Here is a 24,749-nt window from a genome sequence, read left to right as displayed (position 1 = left end):
TGTACATTCTGGTTACTGGGGGGGGTTAACTGTACATTCTGGTTACTGTCTGGTTAACTGTACATTCTGGTTACTGGGGGGTTAACTGTACATTCTGGTTACTGGGGGTTAACTGTACATTCTGGTTACTGGGGGGTTAACTGTACATTCTGGTTACGGGGGGTTAACTGTACATTCTGGTTACGGGGGGTTAGCTGTACATTCTGGTTACTGGGGGGTTAACTACATTCTGGTTACTGGCGGTTAACTGTACATTCTGGTTACTGGGGGGGTTAACTGTACATTCTGGTTACTGTGGGGTTAACTGTACATTCTGGTTACTGGGGGGTTAACTGTACATTCTGGTTACTGGGGGGTTAACTACATTCTGGTTACTGGGGGGTTAACTGTACCTACTGGTTACTGTTTGGTTAACTGTACATTCTGGTTACTGGGGGGTTAACTGTACATTCTGGTTACTGGGGGTTAACTGTACATTCTGGTTACTGGGGTTAACTGTACATTCTGGTTACTGGGGGGTTAACTGTACATTCTGGTTACTGGGGGGTTAACTGTACATTCTGGTTACTGGGGTTAACTGTACATTCTGTTTACTGGGGGGTTAACTGTACATTCTGGTTACTGGGGGGTTAACTGTACATTCTGGTTACTGGGGTTAACTGTACATTCTGATTACTGGGGGGTTAACTGTACATTCTGGTTACTGGGGTTAACTGTACATTCTGGTTACTGGGGGGTTAACTGTACATTCTGGTTACTGGGGGGTTAACTGTACATTCTGGTTACTGGGGGGTTAACTGTACATTCTGGTTACTGGGGGGTTAACTGTACATTCTGGTTACTGGGGTTAACTGTCCATTCTGGTTACTGGGGGGGTTAACTGTACATTCTGGTTACTGGGGAGTTAACTGTACATTCTGGTCATGGGGGGGTTAACTGTACATTCTGTTTACTAGGGGGTTAACTGTACATTCTGGTTACTGGGGGTTAACTGTACATTCTGGTCACTGGGGGGTTAACTGTACATTCTGTTTACTGGGTGGTTAACTGTACATTCTGGTTACTAGTGGGTAAACTGTACATTCTGGTTACTGGGTGGTTAACTGTACATTCTGGTTACTAGTGGGTAAACTGTACATTCTGGTTACTGGGGGGTTAACTGTACATTCTGGTCACTGGTGGTTAACTGTACATTCTGGTCACTGGGTGGTTAACTGTACATTCTGGTCTCTGGGGGGTTAACTACATTCTGGTCACTGGTGGTTAACTGGACATTCTGGTCACTGGCTGGTTAACTGTACATTCCGGTTACTGGGGGGGTTAACTGTACATTCTGGTTACTGGGGGGTTAACTGTACATTCTGGTTACTGGGGGTTAACTACATTCTGGTTACTGGGGGGTTAACTACATTCTGGTTACTGGGTGGTTAACTGTACATTCTGGTTACTGGGGGTTAACTACATTCTGGTTACTGGGGGGTTAACTGTACATTCTGGTTACTGGGGGGTTAACTACATTCTGGTTACTGGGGGGTTAACTGTACATTCTGGTTACTGGGGGTTAACTACATTCTGGTTACTGGGGGGTTAACTACATTCTGGTTACTGGGGGGTTAACTGTACATTCTGGTTACTGGGGGTTAACTACATTCTGGTTACTGGGGGGTTAACTACATTCTGGTTACTGGGGGGTTAACTGTACATTCTGGTTACTGGGGGTTAACTACATTCTGGTTACTGGGGGGTTAACTACATTCTGGTTACTGGGGGGTTAACTACATTCTGGTTACTGGGGGGTTAACTGTACATTCTGGTTACTGGGGGTTAACTACATTCTGGTTACTGGGGGGTTAACTACATTCTGGTTACTGGGGGGTTAACTGTACATTCTGGTTACTGGGGGTTAACTACATTCTGGTTACTGGGGGGTTAACTACATTCTGGTTACTGGGGGGTTAACTGTACATTCTGGTTACTGGGGGTTAACTACATTCTGGTTACTGGGGGGTTAACTACATTCTGGTTACTGGGTGGTTAACTGTACATTCTGGTTACTGGGTGGTTAACTGTACATTCTGGTTACTGGGGGGTTAAGTGTACATTCTGGTCACTGGGGGGTTAACTGTACATTCTGGGTTACGGGGATCGGGTGGGATATGTGTCGGTGCAGGCTCGATGGGCCGAAATGGCCTCTATCTGCACTGTGGGGTTTCTGTGATTCTGGTTTCTGGGGGGTTAACTGTACATTCTGGTTACTGGGTGGTTAACTGTACATTTTGGTCACTGGGGGGTTAACTGTACATTCTGGTCACTGGGGGGTTAACTGTACATTCTGGTTACTGGGTGGTTAACTGTACATTCTGGTTACTGGGGGGTTAACGTTACATTCTGTTTACTGGGGGGTTAACTGTACATTCTGGTTACTGGGGGGTTAACTGTACATTCTGGTTACTGGGGGGTTAACTGTACATTCTGGTTACTGGGGGGTTAACTGTACATTCTGGTTACTGGGGGGTTAACTACATTCTGGTTACTGGGGTTTAACTACATTCTGGTTACTGGGGGGTTAACTACATTCTGGTTACTGGGGGTTAACTGTACCTTCTGATTACTCTATGGTTAACTGTACGTTCTGGTTACTGGGGGGTTAACTGTACCTTGTGGTTACTGTCTGGTTAACTGTACATTCTGGTTACTGGGGGGTTAACTACATTCTGGTTACTGGGGGGTTAAGTGTACATTCTGGTTATTGGTGGGTTAACTGTACATTCTGGTTACTGGGGGGTTAACTTTACATTCTGGTTACTGGGGGGTTAACTGTACCTTCTGGTTACGGGGGGTTAACTGTACATTCTGGTTACTGTCTGGTTAACTGTACATTCTGGTTACTGGGGGGTTAACTGTACACTCTGGTTACTGTCTGGTTAACTGTACATTCTGGTTACTTGGGGGTTCACTGTACATTCTGGTTACTGGGGGGGTTAACTGAACATTCTGGTTACTGGGGGGTTAACTGTACCTTCTGTTTACTGGGGGGTTAAGTGTACATTCTTGTTACTGGGGAGTTAACTGTACATTCTGGTTACTGGGAGGGGGGTTTAACTCTACATTCTGGTACTGGGTGGTTAACTGCACATTCTGGTTACTGGGGGGTTAACTGTACATTCTGGTTACTGGGGGGTTAACTGTACATTCTGGTTACTGGGGGGTTAACTGTACATTCTGGTTACTGGGGGGTTAACTGTACATTCTGGTTTCTGGGTGGTTAACTGTACATTCTGTTTACTGGGGGTTAACTGTACATTCTGGTTACTAGGTGGATAACTACATTCTGGTTACTGTTGTTAACTACATTCTGGTTACTGGGGGGTTAACTACATTCTGGTTACGGGGGGTTAACTGTACATTCTGGTTACTTGGGGGTGAACTGTACATTCTGGTTACTGGGGGTTAACTGTACATTCTGGTTACTGGGTGGTTAACTGTACATTCTGGTTACTGGGGGGTTATCTGTACATTCTGGTTACTGGGGGGTTAACTCTACCTTCTGATTACTGTCTGGTTAATGGTACATTCTTGTTACTGTGGTGTTAACTGTACATTCCAGTTACTGGGCGGTTAACTGTACATTCTGGTTACTGTCTGGTTAACTGTACATTCTGGTTACTGGGGGGTTAACTTTATATTCTGGTTACTGGGGGTTTAACTGTACATTCTGGTTACTGGGTTGTTAAATGTACGTTCTGGTGACTAGGGGGTTAACTGTACATTCTGGTTACTGGGGGGTTAACTGTACATTCTGGTTACTGGGGGGTTAACTGTACATTCTGGTTACTGGGTTGTTAAATGTACATTCTGGTGACTAGGGGGTTAACTGTACATTCTGGTTACTGGGGGGTTAACTGTACATTCTGGTTACTGGGATGTTAACGGTACCTATTGGTTACTGTTTGGTTAACTGTACATTCTGGTCACGGGGGGGTTAACTGTACATTCTGTTTAGGGGGGGTTAACTGTACTTTCTGGTTACTGGGGGATAACTCTACATTCTGGTTCCTGGGTGGTTAACTGTACATTCTGGTTACTGGGGGGTTAACTGTACATTCTGGTCACTGGTGGTTAACTGTACATTCTGGTCACTGGGTGGTTAACTGTACATTCTGATCTCGGGGGGGTTAACTGTACATTCTGGTCACTGGGTGGTTAACTACATTCTGGCCTCTGGGGGGTTAACTACATTCTGGTTACTGGGGGGTTAACTGTACATTCTGGTCACTGGGGGTTAACTGTACATTCTGGTCACTGGGGGGTTAACTGTACATTCTGGTCACGGGGGGGTTAACTGTGCATTCTGGTTACTGGGGGGTTAACTGTACATTCTGGTTACTGGGGGGTTAACTGCATTCTGGTTACTGGGGGGGGGTTAACTGTACATTCTGGTTACTGGTGGTTAACTGTACATTCTGGTCACTGGGTGGTTAACTGTACATTCTGGTTACTGGGGGGTTAACTACATTCTGGTTACTGGGGGGTTAACTACATTCTGGTTACTGGGGGGTTAACTGCATTCTGGTTACTGGGGGGGGTTAACTACATTCTGGTTACTGGTGGTTAACTGTACATTCTGGTCACTGGGTGGTTAACTGTACATTCTGGTCTCGGGGGTTAACTGTACATTCTGGTTACTGGGTGGTTAACTACATTCTGGTTACTGGGGGGTTAACTGTACATTCTGGTCACTGGTGGTTAACTGTACATTCTGGTCACTGGGTGGTTAACTGTACATTCTGGTCTCTGGGGGGTTAACTGTACATTGTGGTCACTGGTGGTTAACTGCACATTCTGGTCACTAGGTGGTTAACTGTACATTCTGGTCACTGGGTGGTTAACTGTACATTCTGATCTCTGGGGGGTTAACTGTACATTCTGGTCTCTGGGGGGTTAACTACATTCTGGTTACTGGGGGGTTAACTTTACATTCTGGTTACTGTCTAGTTAACTGTACATTCTGGTTACTGGGGGGTTAACTGTACATTCTGGTTACTGTCTAGTTAACTGTACATTCTGGTTACTGGGGGGTTAACTACTTTCTGGTTACTGGGGGGTTAACTGTACATTCTGGTTCCTGGGGGGTTAATTACCTTCTGGTTACTGGGGGGTTAACTGTACATTCTGGTTACTGGGGGGTTAACTGTGAATTCTGGTTACTGGGTGGTTAACTGTACGTTCTGGTTACTGTCTGGTTAACTGTACATTCTGGTTACTGGGGGATTAACTGTACATTCTGGGTACTGGGGGGTTATCTGTACATTCTGTTTACTGGGGGGTTAACTGTACATTCTGGTTACTGGGGGGTTAACTGTACGTTCTGGTTACTGTCTGGTTAACTGTACATTCTGGTTACTGGGGGGTTAACTGTACATTCTGGTTACTGTCTGGTTAACTGTACATTCTGGTTACTGGGGGTTAACTGTACATTATGGTTACTGGGGGTTTAACTGTACATTCTGGTTACTGGGCGTTTAACTGTACATTCTGGTTACTGGGTGGTTAACTGTACATTCTGGTTACTGGGGGTTTAACTACATTCTGGTTACTGGGGGGTTAACTGTACATTCTGGTTACTGGGGGGTGAACTGTACATTCTGGTTACTGTCTGGTTAACTGTACATTCTGGTTACTGGCGGGTTAACTGTACATTCTGGTTCGTGGTGGGTTAACTCTACATTCTGGTTACTGTCTGGTTAACTGTACATTCTGGTTACTGGGGGGTTAACTGTACATACCGGTTACTGGGGGTTTAACTGTGCATTCTGGTTACTGGGGGGTTAACTGTCCATTCTGGTTACTGGGGGGTTAACTGTCCATTCTGGTTACTGGGGGGTTTACTGTACATTCTGGTTACTGTGGGGTTAACTGTACATTCTGGTTACTGGGGGGTTAACTGTACATTCTGATTACTGGGGGGTTAACTGTACATTCTGGTTACTGGGGGTTAACTGTACATTCTGTTTACTGGGGGGTGAACTGTACATTCTGGTTACTGTCTGGTTAACTGTACATTCTGGTTACTGGCGGGTTAACTGTACATTCTGGTTCGTGGTGGGTTAACTCTACATTCTGGTTACTGTCTGGTTAACTGTACATTCTGGTTACTGGGGGGTTAACTGTACATACCGGTTACTGGGGGTTTAACTGTGCATTCTGGTTACTGGGGGGTTAACTGTCCATTCTGGTTACTGGGGGGTTAACTGTCCATTCTGGTTACTGGGGGGTTTACTGTACATTCTGGTTACTGTGGGGTTAACTGTACATTCTGGTTACTGGGGGGTTAACTGTACATTCTGATTACTGGGGGGTTAACTGTACATTCTGGTTACTGGGGGTTAACTGTACATTCTGTTTACTGGGGGGTTAACTGTACATTCTGGTTACTGTGGGTTAACTACATTCTGGTTACTGGGGGTTTAACTGTACATTCTGGTCACTGAGGGGTTAACTGTACATTCTGGTCACTGGGGGGGTTAACTGTACATTCTGCTTACTGGGGGTTAACTGTACATTCTGGTTACGGGGGGGTTAACTGTACATTCCGGTTACTGGGGGGTTAACTGTCCATTCTGGTTACTGGGGGGTTAACTGTCCATTCTGGTTAGTGGGGGGTTAACTGTACATTCTGGTTACTGGGGGGTTAACTACATTCTGGTCACTGGGGGGTTAACTACATTCTGGTCACTGGGGGGTTAACTGTACATTCTGGTTACTGGGGGGTTAACTACATTCTGGTCATGGGGGGGTTAACTGTACATTCTGGTCACTGGGGGTTACTTGTACATTCTGGTCACTGGGGGGTTAACTGTACATTCTGGTCACTGGGGGGTTAACTGTACATTCTGGTCACTGGGGGGTTAACTGTACATTCTCGTCACTGGGGGGTTAACTGTACATTCTGGTTACTGGGGGGTTAACTGTACATTCTGGTTACTGGGGGTTAAAATGTACATTCTGGTTACTGGGGGTTAACTGTACATTCTGGTTACTGGGAGTTAACTGTACATTCTGGTTACTGGGTGGTTAACTGTACATTCTGGTTACTGGGTGGTTAACTGTACATTCTGGTTACTGGGAGGTTAACTGTACTGGTCACTGGGGGGTTAACTGTACATTCTGGTCACTGGGGGGTTAACTGTACATTCTGGTCACTGGGGTTAACTGTACATTCTGGTCACTGGGGGGTTAACTGTACATTCTGGTTACTGGGGGGTTTACTGTACATTCTGGTTACTGGGGGTTAACTGTACATTCTGATTACTGGGGGTTTAACTGTACATTCTGGTTACTGGGGGTTTAACTGTACATTCTGGTCACTGGGGGGTTAACTGTACATTCTCGTCACTGGGGGGTTAACTGTACATTCTGGTTACTGGGGGGGTTAACTGTACATTCTGGTTACTGGGGGTTAACTGTACATTCTGATTACTGGGGGTTTAACTGTACATTCTGGTTACTGGGGGTTTAACTGTACATTCTGGTTACTGGGGGGGTTTAACTGTACATTCTGATTACTGGGGTGTGAATTGTACATTCTGGTTACTGGGGTGTTAAATGTACATTCTGGTTACTGGGGGGTTAACAGCACATTCTGGTCACTGGGGGTTTAACTGTACATTCTGGTTACTGGGGGGTTAACAGCACATTCTGGTCACTGGGGGTTTAACTGTGCACTCTGCTTACTGGGGGTTTAACTGTACATTCTGGTTACTGGGCGGTTCACAGTACATTCTGGTTACTGGGGGGGTTAACTGTACATTCTGGTTTCTGGGTTGTTAACTGTACATTCTGGTTACTGTGGGGTTAACTACATTCTGGTTACTGGAGGGTTTCAATTTAAATTCTGGTCAACGGGGGGGTGGGTTAACTGTACATTCTGGTTACTGGGGTGTTAACTGTACATTCTGGTTACTGTGGGGTTAACTACATTCTGGTTGCTGGAGGGTTTCAATTTAAATTCTGGTTACTGGGGGGTTAACTGTACATTCTGGTTACTGGGTGGGTTTACTGTACATTCTGGTTACTGGGGGGTTAACTGTACATTCTGGTTAATGGGGGGTTAAATGTACATTCTGGTTACTGGGGGGTTAACTAGATTCTGGTCACTGGGGGGTTAACTACATTCTGGTCACTGGGGGCTAACTGTACATTCTGGTCACTGGGGGGTTAACATGTACATTCTGGTTACTGGGGGGTTAACTACATTCTGGTCACTGGGGGGTTAACTGTACAATCTGGTCACTGGGGGGTTAACTGTACATTCTGGTCACTGGGGGGTTAACTGTACATTCTCGTCACTGGGGGGTTAACTGTACATTCTGGTTACTGGGGGGTTAACTGTACATTCTGGTTACTGGGGGTTAAAATGTACATTCTGGTTACTGGGGGTTAACTGTACATTCTGGTTACTGTGGGGTTAACTGTACATTCTGGTTACTGGGTGGTTAACTACATTCTGGTTACTGGGTGGTTAACTGTACATTCTGGTTACTGGGAGGTTAACTGTACTGGTCACTGGGGGGTTAACTGTACATTCTGGTCACTGGGGGGTTAACTGTACATTCTGGTCACTGGGGGGTTAACTGTACATTCTGGTCACTGGGGGGTTAACTGTACATTCTGGTTACTGGGGGTTAACTGTACATTCTGATTACTGGGGGTTTAACTGTACATTCTGGTTACTGGGGGGGTTTAACTGTACATTCTGGTTACTGGGGGGTTTACTGTAATTTCTGGTTACTGGGGGTTTAACTGTACATTCTGGTTAATGTGGGGTTAACTGTACATTCTGGTTACTGGGGTGTTAAATGTACATTCTGGTCACTGGGGGTTTAACTGTACATTCTGGTCATTGGGGGGTTAACTGTACACTCTGGTTACTGGGGGGTTAACTGTACATTCTGGTTACTGGGTGGGTTTACTGTACATTCTGGTTACTGGGGGGTTAACTGTACATTCTGGTTAATGGGGGGTTAAATGTACATTCTGGTTACTGGGGGGTTAACTAGATTCTGGTCACTGGGGGGTTAACTACATTCTGGTCACTGGGGGGTTAACTGTACATTCTGGTCACTGGGGGGTTAACATGTACATTCTGGTTACTGGGGGGTTAACTACATTCTGGTCACTGGGGGGTTAACTGTACAATCTGGTCACTGGGGGGTTAACTGTACATTCTGGTCACTGGGGGGTTAACTGTACATTCTCGTCACTGGGGGGTTAACTGTACATTCTGGTTACTGGGGGGTTAACTGTACATTCTGGTTACTGGGGGTTAAAATGTACATTCTGGTTACTGGGGGTTAACTGTACATTCTGGTTACTGTGGGGTTAACTGTACATTCTGGTTACTGGGTGGTTAACTACATTCTGGTTACTGGGTGGTTAACTGTACATTCTGGTTACTGGGAGGTTAACTGTACTGGTCACTGGGGGGTTAACTGTACATTCTGGTCACTGGGGGGTTAACTGTACATTCTGGTCACTGGGGGGTTAACTGTACATTCTGGTCACTGGGGGGTTAACTGTACATTCTGGTTACTGGGGGTTAACTGTACATTCTGATTACTGGGGGTTTAACTGTACATTCTGGTTACTGGGGGGGTTTAACTGTACATTCTGGTTACTGGGGGGTTTACTGTAATTTCTGGTTACTGGGGGTTTAACTGTACATTCTGGTTAATGTGGGGTTAACTGTACATTCTGGTTACTGGGGTGTTAAATGTACATTCTGGTCACTGGGGGTTTAACTGTACATTCTGGTCATTGGGGGGTTAACTGTACACTCTGGTTACTGGGGGTTTAACTGTACATTCTGGTTACTGGGCGGTTAACAGTACATTCTGGTTACTGGGGGGGTTAATTGTACATTCTGGTTACGGGGGTTTAACTGTATATTCTGGTTACTGGGTGGTTAACTGTACATTCTGGTTACTGTGGGGTTAACTACATTCTGGTTACTGGAGGGTTTCAATTTAAATTCTGGTCACTGGGGGGGGGTTAACTGTACATTCTGGTTACTGGGGTGTTAACTGTACATTCTGGTTACTGTGGGGTTAACTACATTCTGGTTGCTGGAGGGTTTCAATTTAAATTCTGGTAACTGGGGGGTTTACTGTACATTCTGGTTACTGAGGAGTTAACTGCACATTCTGGTTACTGGTGGTTTATCTGTACATTCTGGTTACTGAGGAGTTAACTGTACATTCTGGTTACTGGGGGGTTAACTGTACATTCTGGTTAATGGGGGGTTAAATGTACATTCTGGTTACTGGGGGGTTAACAATACATTCTGGTCACTGGGGGTTAACTGTACATTCTGGTTACTGGGGGGTTAACTACATTCTGGTCACTGGGGGGTTAACTACATTCTGGTCACTGGGGGGTTAACTGTACATTCTGGTCACTGGGGGGTTAACTGTACATTCTGGTTACTGGGGGGTTAACTACATTCTGGTCATGGGGGGGTTAACTGTACATTCTGGTCACGGGGGTTACTTGTACATTCTGGTCACTGGGGGGTTAACTGTACATTCTGGTCACTGGGGGGTTAACTGTACATTCTGGTTACTGGGGGGTTAACTGTACATTCTGGTTACTGGGGGTTAAAATGTACATTCTGGTTACTGGGGGTTAACTGTACATTCTGGTTACTGGGTGGTTAACTCTACATTCTGGTTACTGGGGGGTTAACTGTACATTCTAGTTACTGTCTGGTTATCTGTATATTCTGGTTGCTGGGGGGTTAACTGTACATTCTGGTTACTGTGGGGTTAACTACATTCTGGTTACTGGGGGTTATCTGTACATTTTGGTTACTGGGGGGTTAACTGTACATTCTGATTACTGGGGGGTTAACTGTACTTTCTGGTTACTGGGGGCTTAACTGTACATTCTGGTTACTGGGGGGTTAATTACCTTCTGGTTACTGGGGGGTTAACTGTACATTCTGGTTACTGGGGGGTTAACTGTACATTCTGGTTACTGGGGGGTTAACTGTACCTTCTGGTTACTGTCTGGTTAACTGTACATTCTGGTTACTGGGGGGTTAACTACATTCTGGTTACTGTCTGGTTAACTGTACATTCTGGTTACTGGGGGGTTAACTGTACTTTCTGATTACTGGGGGGTTAACTGTACATTCTGGTTACTGGGGGGTTAACTGTACCTTCTGGTTACTGTCTGGTTAACTGTACATTCTGGTTACTGGGGGGTTAACTGTACATTCTGGTTACTGTCTGGTTAACTGTACATTCTGGTTACTGGGGGGTTAACTGTACTTTCTGATTACTGGGGGGTTAACTGTACTTTCTGATTACTGGGGGGTTAACTGTACCTTCTGGTTACTGTCTGGTTAACTGTACATTCTGGTTACTGGGGGGTTAACTGTACATTCTGGTTACTGTCTGGTTAACTGTACATTCTGGTTACTGGGGGATTAACTGTACATTCTGCTTACTGGGGGTTAACTCTACATTATGGTTACTGGGGGTTTAACTGTACATTCTGGTTACTGGGGCATTAACTGTACATTCTGGTTACTGGGGGTTAACTCTACATTATGGTTACTGGGGGTTTAACTGTACATTCTGGTTACTGGGTGTTTAACTGTACATTCTGGTTACTGGGGGTTAACTGTACATTCTGGTTACTGTCTGGTTAACTGTACATTCTGGTTACTGTGGGGTTAACTACATTCTGGTTGCTGGAGGGTTTCAATTTAAATTCTGGTTACTGGGGTGTTAACTGTACATTCTGGTCACTGGGGGGTTAACTGTACATTCTGGGCACGGGGGGGTTAACTGTACATTCTGGTCACTGGGGGGTTAACTGTACATTCTCGTCACTGGGGGGTTAACTGTACATTCTGGTTACTGGGGGGTTAACTGTACATTCTGGTTACTGGGGGTTAAAATGTACATTCTGGTTACTGGGGGTTAACTGTACATTCTGGTTACTGGGAGTTAACTGTACATTCTGGTTACTGTGGGGTTAACTGTACATTCTGGTTACTGGGTGGTTAACTGTACATTCTGGTTACTGGGTGGTTAACTGTACATTCTGGTTACTGGGAGGTTAACTGTATTGTTCACTGGGGGGTTAACTGTACATTCTGGTCACTGGGGGGTTGACTGTACATTCTGGTCACTGGGGGGTTAACTGTACACTCTGGTTACTGGGGGTTTAACTGTACATTCTGGTTACTGGGGGTTTAACTGTATATTCTGTTTACTGGGTGGTTAACTGTACATTCTGGTTACTGGGTGGTTAACTGTACATTCTGGTTACTGGGTGGTTAACTGTACATTCTGGTCACTAGGGGGTTAACTGTACATTCTGGTCACTGGGGGGTTAACTGTACATTCTGATTACTGGGGGGTTAACTGTACATTCTGGTTACTGGGGGGTTAACTGTACATTCTGGTTACTGCGGGGTTAATTATATTCTGGTTACTAGGGGGTTAACTGTACATTCTGGTTACTGGGGGTTAACTGTACATTCTGCTTACTGGGGGGTTAACTGTACATTCTGGTTACTGGGGGGTTAACTGTACATTCTGGTCACTGGGGGGTTAACTGTACATTCTGGTTACTGGGGTTTAACTGCACATTTTGGTTACTGTCTGGTTAACTGTACATTCTGGTTACTGGGGGTTAACTGTACATTCTGGTTACTGGGAGGGTTAACTGTACATTCTGGTTACTGGGGGGTTAACTGTACATCCTGGTCACTGGGGGGTTAACTGTACATTCTGGTCACTGGGGTTTAACTGCACATTTTGGTTGCTGTCTGGTTAACTGTACATTCTGGTTACCTGTACATTCTGGTTACTGGGGGGTTAACTGTACCTTCTGGTTACTGGGGGGTTAACTGTACCTTCTGGTCACTGGGGGGTTAACTGTACATTCTGGTCACTGGGGGGTTAACTGTACATTCTGATTACTGGGGTGTTAATTGTACATTCTGGTTACTGGGGTGTTAAATGTACATTCTGGTTACTGGGGGGTTAACAGTACATTCTGGTCACTGGGGTGGTTAAATGTACATTCTGGTTACGGGGGTTTAACTGTATATTCTGGTTACTGGGTGGTTAACTGTACATTCTGGTTTCTGGGTTGTTAACTGTACATTCTGGTTACTCTGGGGTTAACTACATTCTGGTTACTGGAGGGTTTCAATTTAAATTCTGGTCACTGGGGGGGGGGTTAACTGTACATTCTGGTTACTGGGGTGTTAACTACATTCTGGTCACTGGGGGGTTAACTGTACATTCTGGTCACTGGGGGGTTAACTGTACATTCTGGTTACTGGGGGGGTTAACTGTACATTCTGGTTACTGGGGATTAACTGTACATTCTGATTACTGCGGGTTTAACTGTACATTCTGGTTACTGGGGGGGGTTAACTGTACATTCTGGTTACTGGGGGGTTAACTGTACATTCTGGTTACTGGGGGGTTAACTGTACATTCTGGTTGCTGGGGGGTTAACTGTATATTCTGGTTACTAGGGGGTTAACTGTACATTCTGGTTACTGGGGGTTAATTGTACATTCTGGTTACTGGGGGGTTAACTGTACATTCTGGTTACTGGGGGGTTAACTGTACAATCTGGTTATTGGGGGGTTAACTGTACATTCTGCTTACTGGGGGGTTAACTGTACATTCTGGTTACTGGGAGGGTTAACTGTACATTCTGGTTACTGGGGGGTTAACTGTACATTCTGGTCACTGGGGGGTTAACTGTACATTCTGGTCACTGGGGTTTAACTGTACATTTTGGTTACTGTCTGGTTAACTGTACATTCTGGTTACCTGTACATTCTGGTTCCTGGGGGGTTAACTGTACATTCTGGTTACTGGGGGGTTAACTGTACCTTCTGGTTACTGGGGGGTTAACTGTACCTTCTGGTCACTGGGGGGTTAACTGTACATTCTGGTCACTGGGGGGTTAACTACATTCTGGTCACGGGGGGTTAACTACATTCTGGTTACTGGGGTGGTTAACTGTACATTCTGGTCACTGGGGGGTTAACTGTACATTCTGGTCATGGGGGGTTAACTGTACATTCTGGTCACTGGGGGGTTAACTGTACATTCTGGTCACTGGGGGGTTAACTGTACATTCTGGTTACTGGGGGTTAACTTTACATTCTGGTTACTGGGGGGTTAACTGCACATTCTGGTTACTGGGGGGTTTACTGTAATTTCTGGTTACTGGGGTGGTTAGCTAAACAATCTTGTTACTGGGGGTGTTAACTGTACATTCTGCTTAATGTGGGGTTAACTACATTCTGGTTACTGGAGGGTTTAAATTTAAGTTCTGATTACTGGGGTGTTAACTGTACATTCTGGTTACTGGGGTGTTAACTGTACATTCTGGTTACTGGGGGTTAACTGTACATTCTGGTTACTGGGGTGTTAACTGTACATTTTATGTTACTGGGGGGTTAACTGTACATTCTGGTTACTGGGGGGTTAACTGTACATTCTGGTTACTGGGTGGGTAGTAGCCACTTCTAAAACAGAGGAGGACAACATCGAAATTCTAACCGTAGAGCTGAGCAATGAAGTAGTGACCTCAGTGTCCAAGCCACCTGGCACAGATTTCAGCTTCTCTAACCCTGTACCCAACCTGCACAATAAACCACAGATCATCATTGGAGACTTTAATAGCCACAGTACCCAATGGGGGTACAAGGAGACTAACAACGATGGAGAAGCAGTCGAAGAATGGATGGACGCTAACCAGCTTAGTCTCATCCACGATCCTAAATTGCCAGCCTCCTTCCACAGTGCCCGCTGGAAATGTAGATATAATCCAGATCTTGCCATTGCCAGCAACGACATCGCTGGCCTCTGCAAGAAGCTTGTCACACACCCAATACCACAGACACAACACCGTCCTATTGGCATCCAGGTAAATGCAGCAGTGTTACTAACCGTCGTACCACTCAAAAGGCGCTTCAACTTCAAGAAGGTCGATTGGAACGGTTTCACACGAGCACTTGTCTGCAAGGTTAAACGCATTAAACCACTACCTGAGCACTACAACCTCTTTGCAAAAGCTGTCTAAAAAACAGCTAGAAGGAAGATCCCCCGAGGTTGCAGAGTACACAACATCCCTGGTCTCACCAGGGAGAATGCTGAACTCTACTGGGAGTATGTCTCAATGTTTGAATCTGACCCCTTCTCAGAGGAAACAATATCTACCGGTGAGAGGGTGATGTTAAGTATCTCTCAAGAACGTCAAAACACCTGGAACACCTTGATGGAGACAACAGATCTTACAAAAAACAGCAAGAAGGCATGATCTCTCATACGCAAACTTGGAGGTGATCCCAAGAAAGCTGCCCAACATCCAAATGTGTCTGCTAACCAAGTTGCACACCAGTTGCTCCTAAATGGAAAAATCAACAAGAAACACCCAAGAGCACAACTAGATAGGAAGAAGTACAGCGATGATCCTGGCTTCACTAGACCATTCACCATGGAAGAGCTGGAAACTGGTACATCTAGTCTAAAACACGGGAAAGCAATTGGTCTTGACAACATAGCAACGGAACAGATAAAGCATTTTGGACAGCAAGCAAAGAAGTGGCTCCTACAATTGTTCAACCACTGGCAACACACAAGCTACCTAATATCTGGCAGAAGGCACATGTAGTAGCACTATTAAAGCCTGGAAAAGATCCCTCAGAACCTAAGAATGTTCGGCCAATTTCACTGCTTTGCCACACCTATGAGCTGTTTGAACGCCTGATACTCAATAGGATAGCACCAACTGTAGATGAGAAGATCATTCCAGAGCAAGCAGGTTTCTGCCGCGGCAAATCAACAACAAGCCAATTGCTCAACCTCACACAACACATCAAGATGGTTTTGAGCAAGGGATGGTAACAGGTGCTGTTTTTGTAGACCTGTCAGCAGCATACGATACAGTGAACCATAGACGTCTCCTCGGCAAGATTCTAGAGATGACAAAAGATATTCACTTAACAGAGCTGTTAGAAAACATGCTTCAGAATCGCCGGTTCTATGTTGAACTAGGTGGGAAGCGCAGCAGGTGGCGTATTCAGAAGAATGGTCTTCCTCAGGGAAGCGTGCTTGCACCGCTGCTGTAGAACATCTACACGAATGACCAACCTATAGACGGTGTCACACGCTGTTTTATATATGCTGATGACTTATGTGTCACTGCCCAAAGCACTGATTTTAACACCGTGCAGAAAACGCTTTCTGAGGCCTTGGAGGGACTAAAATCCTACTGTGAAGAAAACCACCTTCGCGCAAACCCATCAAAGACGCAAGTTTGTGCATTCCACCTCGGAAACCATGAAGCCAAACGCCAGTTGAAAGTAACCTGGTGTGGAGCAACACTGACGCATTGCGAGCACCCTATCTACTTAGGAGTCACCCTTGACCAATGCCTCACCTTCAAGAACCACATCGAGAAGACAAAGGCAAAAGTGAGTGCACGAAACAACATCCTGAATAAGCTCACTAACACAAGATGGGGAGCAAGCCCGAAAACATTGCGAACCAGTGCACTTGCTCTTTGCTATTCCACTGCCGAATACGCCTGCCCTGCATGGGAAAGGTCTACTCATGCCAAGAAGATGGATGCCGTTCTGAATGCAAGCTGCTGATTTATCACAGGTTGCTTAAAACCAACAGCCTATATATCCTGGCGGGTATCGCTCCCCCTGATATAAGAAGAACGGTAGCCAGCAAGAAAGAGCGACTCCGTCAAACATCAGATGAGAGGCACCCTCTGCATTGTCATACACCTACACCCAGCCGCCTAAAGTCAAGGAAGAGCTTCATGAACAGTGTTGTTCCATTACAATCAACCTCATCTGAAGCCCGCATCGCCTTGTGGAAAGACCGGCTCGCCAGGCTTGAACAACCCCCAGCGATGGAAATTTTACCTGATGAAAGCCTTCCCCCAAGAGCTAATTGCAACTGGGCAATCTGGAAATGCCTTAACAGACTTAGGACCGGTGTAGGTTGCCCAAAGGTGTCACTAAGCAAATGGGGATATTCAACCAGCCCGACAACTTGTGAATGTGGAACTGAGGCACAGACTATGCAACATCTCCTGCAATGCCTATCGTTAGAGGAACCCTGCACTGTTGCGGATCTTGCCGAATCCAACAACAAGGCGCAAAAATGTGTCCAGTTCTGGCTGGGCTATGCATAGACTGTCCGTGGACACGATAAGAAGACGACTGGGTGGGTTAACTGTACATTCTGGTTACTGGGGGGCGGGTTAACTATACATTCTGGTTACTTGGGGGGGGGGGGGTTTAACTGTACATTCTGGTTACTGGGGGTTAACTGTACATTCTGGTTACTGGGGGGTTAAATGTACATTCTGGCTACTGAGGGGTTAACTGTACATTCTGGTTACTGGGGGGGTTAACTGTACATTCTGGTTACTGGGGGGTTAACTGTACATTCTGTTTACTGGGGGGTGAACTGTACATTCTGGTTACTGGGGGGTTAACTACATTCTGGTTACTGGGGGTTAACTGTACATTCTGGTTACTGGGGGGTTAACTGTACATTCTGGTTACTGGGGGGTTAACTACAATCTGGTTACTGGGGGGGTAACTGTACATTCTGGTTACTGGGGGGTTAACTACATTCTGGTTACTGTCTGGTTAACTGTACATTCTGGTTACCTGTACATTCTGGTTACTGGGGGGTTAACTGTACATTCTGGTCACTGGTGGGTTAACTACATTCTGGTAACGGGGGGTTAACTTTACATTCTGGTTACTGGGGGGTTAACTGTACATTCTGGTTACTGGGGGGTTAACTGTACATTCTGGTTACTGGGTGGTTAACTGTACATTCTGGTTACTGGGGGGTTTACTGTACATTCTGGTTACGGGGTGGTTAACTGTACATTCTGGTTACTGAGGGGTTAACTACATTCTGGTTACTGGGGGGATAACTGTACATTCTGGTTACTGGGGGGTTAACTCTACATTCTGGTTACTGGGGGGTTAACTACATTCTGGTTACTGGGGGTTAACTGTACATTCTGGTTACTGGGGGGTTAACTGTACATTCTGGTCACTGGGGGGTTAACTGTACATTCTGGTCACTGGGGGGTTAACTGTACATTCTGGTTACTGGGGGGCTAACTGTACATTCTGGTTACTGGGGGGTTAACTGTCCATTCTGGTTACTGAGGGGTTAACTGTACATTCTGGTCACTGGGGGTTAACTGTACATTCTGGTTACTGGGGGGTTAACTGTCCATTCTGGTTACTGAGGGGTTAACTGTACATTCTGGTCACTGGGGGTTAACTGTACATTCTGGTCACTGGGGATTAACTACATTCTGGTTACTGGGGGGTAAACTGTACATTCTGGTTACTGGGGGGTTAACTGTACATTCTGGTTACTGGGGGGTTAACTGTACATTCTGGTAACTGGGGGGTTAACTACATTCTGGTTACTGGGGGGTAAACTGTACATTCTGGTTACTGGGGGGTTAACTACATTCTGGTTACTGGGGGGTTAACTGTACATTCTGGTTACTGGGGAGTTAACTGTACATTCTGTTTACTGGGGGGTTAACTACATTCTGGTTACTGGGGGGTTAACTGTACATTCTGGTTACTGGGGGGTTAACTGTACATTCTGTTTACTGGGGGGTTAACTACATTCTGGTTACTGGGGGGTTAACTGTACATTCTGGTTACTGGGGGGTTAACTACATTCTGGTTACTGGGGGGTAAACTGTACATTCTGGTTACTGGGGGGTTAACTGTACATTCTGGTTACTGGGGGGTTAACTGTACATTCTGGTTACTGGGGGGTTAACTGTACATTCTGGTTACTGGGGGGTTAACTACATTCTGGTTACTGGGGGGTAAACTGTACATTCTGGTTACTGGGGGGTTAACTGTACATTCTGGTTACTGGGGGGTTAACTGTACATTCTGGTTACTGGGGGGTTAACTACATTCTGGTTACTGGGGGGTAAACTGTACATTCTGGTTACTGGGGGGTTAACTGTACATTCTGGTTACTGGGGGGTTAACTGTACATTCTGGTTACTGGGGATTAACTACATTCTGGTTACTGGGGGGTAAACTGTACATTCTGGTTACTGGGGGGTTAACTGTACATTCTGGTTACTGGGGGGTTAACTGTACATTCTGGTTACTGGGGGGTAAACTGTACATTCTGGTTACTGGGGGGTTAACTGTACAATCTGGTTACTGGGGGGTAAACTGTACATTCTGTTTACTGGGGGGTTAACTGTACATTCTGGTTACTGGGGGGTTAACTGTACATTCTTGTCACTGGGGGGTTAACTGTACATTCTGGTTACTGGGGGGTTAACTGTACATTCTGGTTACTGGGGGGTTAACTGTACAATCTGGTTATTGGGGGGTTAACTGTACATTCTGGTTACTGGGGGGTTAACTACATTCTGGTTACTGTCTGGTTAACTGTACATTCTGGTTACCTGTACATTCTGGTTACTGGGGGGTTAACTGTACATTCTGGTCACTGGGGTGGTTAACTGTACATACTGGTTACTGGGGGGTTAACTGTACATTCTGGTCACTGGGGGTTAACTGTACATTCTGGTTACTGGGGGGGTTAACTGTACATTCTGGTCACTGGGGGGTTAACTGTACATTCTGGTTACTGGGGGGTTAACTGTACATTCTGGTTACTGGGGGGTTAACTGTACATTCTGGTTACTGGGGGTTAACTGTACATTCTGGTTACTGGAGGGGTTAACTGTACATTCTGGTCACTGGGGGGTTAACTGTACATTCTGGTTACTGGGGGGTTAACTGTACATTCTGGTTACTGGGGGGTTAACTGTACATTCTGGTAACGGGGGGTTAACTTTACATTCTGGTTACTGGGGTGGTTAACTGTACATACTGGTTACTGGGGGGTTAACTGTACATTCTGGTCACTGGGGGTTAACTGTACATTCTGGTTACTGGGGGGGTTAACTGTACATTCTGGTCACTGGGGGGTTAACTGTACATTCTGGTTACTGGGGGGTTAACTGTACATTCTGGTCACTGGGGGTTAACTGTACATTCTGATTACTGGGGGGTTAACTGTACATTCTGGTTACTGGGGGGCTAACTGTACATTCTGGTTACTGGGGGGTTAACAGTACATTCTGGTTACTGGGGGGTTAACTGTACATTCTGGTTACTGGGGGGTTAACAGTACATTCTGGTTACTGGGGGGTTAACTGTACATTCTGGTTACTGGGGGGTTAACTGTACATTCTGGTTACTGGGGGGTTAACTGTACATTCTGGTTACTGGGGGGTTAACTGTACATTCTGGTCACTGGGGGTTAACTGTACATTCTGGTTACTGGGGGGTTAACTGCACATTCTGGTTACTGGGGGGTTAACTGTACATTCTGGTTACTGGGGCGTTAACTGTACATTCTGGTTACTGGGGTGTTAACTATACATTCTGGTTACTGGGGGGTTAACTACATTCTGGTTACTGGGGGGTTAACTGTACATTCTGGTTACTGAGGGGTTAACTGTACATTCTGGTTACTGGGGGGTTAACTACATTCTGGTTACTGGGGGGTTAACTACATTCTGGTTACTGGGGGGTTAACTGTACATTCTGGTTACTGAGGGGTTAACTGTACATTCTGGTTACTGGGGGGTTAACTGTACATTCTGGTCACTGGGAGGTTAACTGTACATTCTGGTTACTGGGGGCTTAACTGCACATTCTGATTACTGGGGGGTTAACTGTACATTCTGGTTACTGGGGGTTAACTGTACATTCTGGTTACTGGGGGGTTAACTGTACATTCTGGTTACTGGGGGGTTAACTGTACATTCTGGTTACTGGGGGGGTTAACTGTACATTCTGGTTCCAGTGGGGTTAACTGTACATTCTGGTTACTGGGTGGTTAACTGTACATTCTGGTTACTGGGGGGTTAACTGTACATTCTGGTTACTGGGGGGTTAACTGTACATTCTGGTTACTGGGGGGTTAACTGTACATTCTGGTTACTGGGTGGTTAACTGTACATTCTGGTTACTGGGGTGTTAACTGTACATCCTGGTTACTGGGGGGTTAACTACATTCTGGTCACTGGGGGGTTAACTGCATTCTGGTCACTGGGGGTTAACTGTACATTCTGGTTACTGGGGGGTTAACTGTACATTCTGGTTACTGGGGGGTTAACTGTACATTCTGGTTACTGGGGGGTTAACTGTACATTCTGGTTACTGGGGGGTTAACTACATTCTGGTTACTGGGGGGTTAACTGTACATCCTGGTTACTGGGGGGTTAACTGTACATTCTGGTTACTGGGGTTTAACTGTACATTCTGGTTACTGGGGGGTTAACTGTACATTCTGGTTACTGGTAGGGTTAACTGTACATTCTGGTTACTGGGGGGTTAACTGTACATTCTGGTTACTGGGGGGTTAACTGTACATTCTGGTTACTGGGGGGTTAACTGTACATTCTGGTTACTGGGTGGGTAGTAGCCACTTCTGAAACAGAGGAGGACAACATCGAAATTCTAACCGTAGAGCTGAGCAATGTAGTAGTGACCTCAGTGTACAAGCCACCTGGCACAGATTTCAGCTTCTCTAACCCTGTACCCAACCTGCACAATAAACCACAGATCATCATTGGAGACTTTAATAGCCAGAGTACCCAATGGGGGTACAAGGAGACTAACAACGATGGAGAAGCAGTCGAAGAATGGATGGACGCTAACCAGCTTAGTCTCATCCACGATCCTAAATTGCCAGCCTCCTTCCACAGTGCCCGTTGGAAATGTAGATATAATCCAGATCGTGCCATTGCCAGCAACGACATCGCTGGCCTCTGCAAGAAGCTTGTCACAGACCCAATACCACAGACACAACACCGTCCTATTGGCATCCAGGTAAATGCAGCAGTGTTACCAACCGTCGTACCACTCAAAAGGCGCTTCAACTTCAAGAAGGTCGATTGGAACGGTTTCACACGAGCACTTGACTGCAAGGTTAAACGCATTAAACCACTACCTGAGCACTACAACCTCTTTACAAAAGCTGTCCAAAAAACAGCTAGAAGGAAGATCCCCCGAGGTTGCAGAGTACACAACATCCCTGGTCTCACCAGGAAGAATGCTGAACTCTACTGGGAGTATGTCTCAATGTTTGAATCTGACCCCTTCTCAGAGGAAACAATATCTACCGGTGAGAGGGTGATGTTAAGTATCTCTCAAGAACGTCAAAACACCTGGAACACCTTGATGGAGACAACAGATCTTACAAAAAACAGCAAGAAGGCATGATCTCTCATACGCAAACTTGGAGGTGATCACAAGAAAGCTGCCCAACATCCAAATGTGTCTGCTAACCAAGTTGCACACCAGTTGCTCCTAAATGGAAAAATCAACAAGAAACACCCAAGAGCACAACTAGATAGGAAGAAGTACAGCGATGATCCTGGCTTCACTAGACCATTCACCATGGAAGAGCTGGAAACTGGTACATCTGGTCTAAAACACGGGAAAGCAATTGGTCTTGACAACATAGCAACGGAACAGATAAAGCATTTTGGACAGCAAGCAAAGAAGTGGCTCCTACAATTGTTCAACCACTGGCAACACACAAGCGACCTAATATCTGGCAGAAGGCACATGTAATAGCACTATTAAAGCCTGGAAAAGATCCCTCAGATCCTAAGAATTTTCGGCCAATTTCACTGCTTTGCCACACCTATGAGCTGTTTGAACGCCTGATACTCAATAGGATAGCACCAACTGTAGATGAGAAGATCATTCCAGAGCAAGCAGGTTTCTGCCGCGGCAAATCAACAACAAGCCAATTGCTCAACCTCACACAACACATCGAAGATGGTTTTGAGCAAGGGATGGTAACAGGTGCTGTTTTTGTAGACCTGTCAGCAGCATACGATACAGTGAACCATAGACGTCTCCTCGGCAAGATTCTAGAGATGACAAAAGCTATTCACTTAACAGAGCTGTTAGAACCGGCGATTCTGAAGCATGTTTTCTATGTTGAACTAGGTGGGAAGCGCAGCAGGTGGCGTATTCAGAAGAATGGTCTTCCTCAGGGAAGCGTGCTTGCACCGCTGCTGTAGAACATCTACACGAATGACCAACCTATAGACGGTGTCACACGCTGTTTTATATATGCTGATGACTTATGTGTCACTGCCCAAAGCACTGATTTTAACACCGTGCAGAAAACGCTTTCTGAGGCCTTGGAGGGACTAAAATCCTACTGTGAAGAAAACCACCTTCGCGCAAACCCACCAGAGACGCAAGTTTGTGCATTCCACCTCAGAAACCATGAAGCCAAACGCCAGTTGAAAGTAACCTGGTGTGGAGCAACACTGACGCATTGCGAGCACCCTATCTACTTAGGAGTCACCCTTGACCAATGCCTCACCTTCAAGAAACACATCGAGAAGACAAAGGCAAAAGTGAGCGCACGAAACAACATCCTGAATAAGCTCACTAACACAAGATGGGGAGCAAGCCCGAAAACATTGCGAACCAGTGCACTTGCTCTTTGCTATTCCACTGCCGAATAAGCCTGCCCTGCATGGGAAAGGTCTACTCATGCCAAGAAGATGGATGCCGTTCTGAATGCAAGCTGCCGATTTATCACAGGTTGCTTAAAACCAACAGCCTATATATCCTGGCGGGTATCGCTCCCCCTGATATAAGAAGAATGGTTCCCAGCAAGAAAGAGCGACTCTGTCAAACATCAGATGAGAGGCACCCTCTGCATTGTCATACACCTACACCCAGCCGCCTAAAGTCAAGGAAGAGCTTCATGAACAGTGTTGTTCCATTACAATCAACCTCATCTGAAGCCCGCATTGCCTTGTGGAAAGACCGGCTCGCCAGGCTTGAACAACCCCCAGCGATGGAAATTTTACCTGATGAAAGCCTTCCCCCAAGAGCTAATTGCAACTGGGCAATCTGGAAATGCCTTAACAGACTTAGGACCGGTGTAGGTTGCTCAAAGGTGTCACTAAGCAAATGGGGATATTCAACCAGCCCGACAACTTGTGAATGTGGAACTGAGGCACAGACTATGCAACATCTCCTGCAATGCCTATCGTTAGAGGAACCCTGCACTGTTGCGGATCTTGCCGAATCCAACAACAAGGCGCAAAAATGTGTCCAGTTCTGGCTGGTCTATGCATAGACTGTCCGTGGACATGATAAGAAGAAGACTGGGTGGGTTAACTGTACATTCTGGTTACTGGGGGGCGGGTTAACTATACATTCTGGTTACTTGGGGAGGGGGGGGGGTTTAACTGTACATTCTGGTTACTGGGGGTTAACTGTACATTCTGGTTACGGTCGGGTTAACTGTCCATTCTGGTTACTGGGGGGGTTAACTGTACATTCTGGTTACTGGGGAGTTAACTGTACATTCTGATTACTGGGGGGGTTAACTGTCCATTCTGGTTACGGTCGGGTTAACTGTCCATTCTGGTTACTGGGGGGGTTAACTGTACATTCTGGTTACTGGGGAGTTAACTGTACATTCTGGTTACTGGGGAGTTAACTGCATTCTGGTTACTGGGGGGTTAACTGTACATTCTGATTACTGGGGAGTTAACTGTACATTCTGGTTACTGGGGAGTTAACTGTACATTCTGGTTACTGGGGAGTTAACTGCATT

At 45.8% G+C, this 24,749-nt stretch overlaps 1 protein-coding gene across 6 annotated transcripts in view; it reads left to right on the top strand.

Moving 5' to 3' along the window:
* ttll9 (tubulin tyrosine ligase-like family, member 9) overlaps nucleotides 1-24,749 on the top strand; it is a 176,927-nt gene that overhangs the window by 64,776 nt on the left and 87,402 nt on the right. Inside the window, exon 1 of one of the 6 annotated variants that reach the window (XM_086005112.1) lies at nucleotides 21,539-24,298. The exons of 2 other annotated variants lie outside the window; for them this stretch is intronic. The gene's annotated coding sequence lies outside the window, so the exon portion shown is untranslated. Of the gene's footprint in view, nucleotides 1-21,538; nucleotides 24,299-24,749 lie in introns of those variants that run through there. 3 more of the 6 variants (XM_086005109.1, XM_086005111.1, XM_086005113.1) reach the window with 3 other exon arrangements.

Source organism: Somniosus microcephalus, chromosome 13 (genome assembly GCF_052327205.1).
Source record: "Somniosus microcephalus isolate GS21.2 chromosome 13, FLI_Smic_1.0, whole genome shotgun sequence".
NCBI classification, from domain to species: Eukaryota; Metazoa; Chordata; class Chondrichthyes; order Squaliformes; family Somniosidae; genus Somniosus; species Somniosus microcephalus.
The sequence above is the reverse complement of the archived record's forward strand: the minus strand, read 5'-3'. Positions and strand labels throughout refer to the sequence as shown.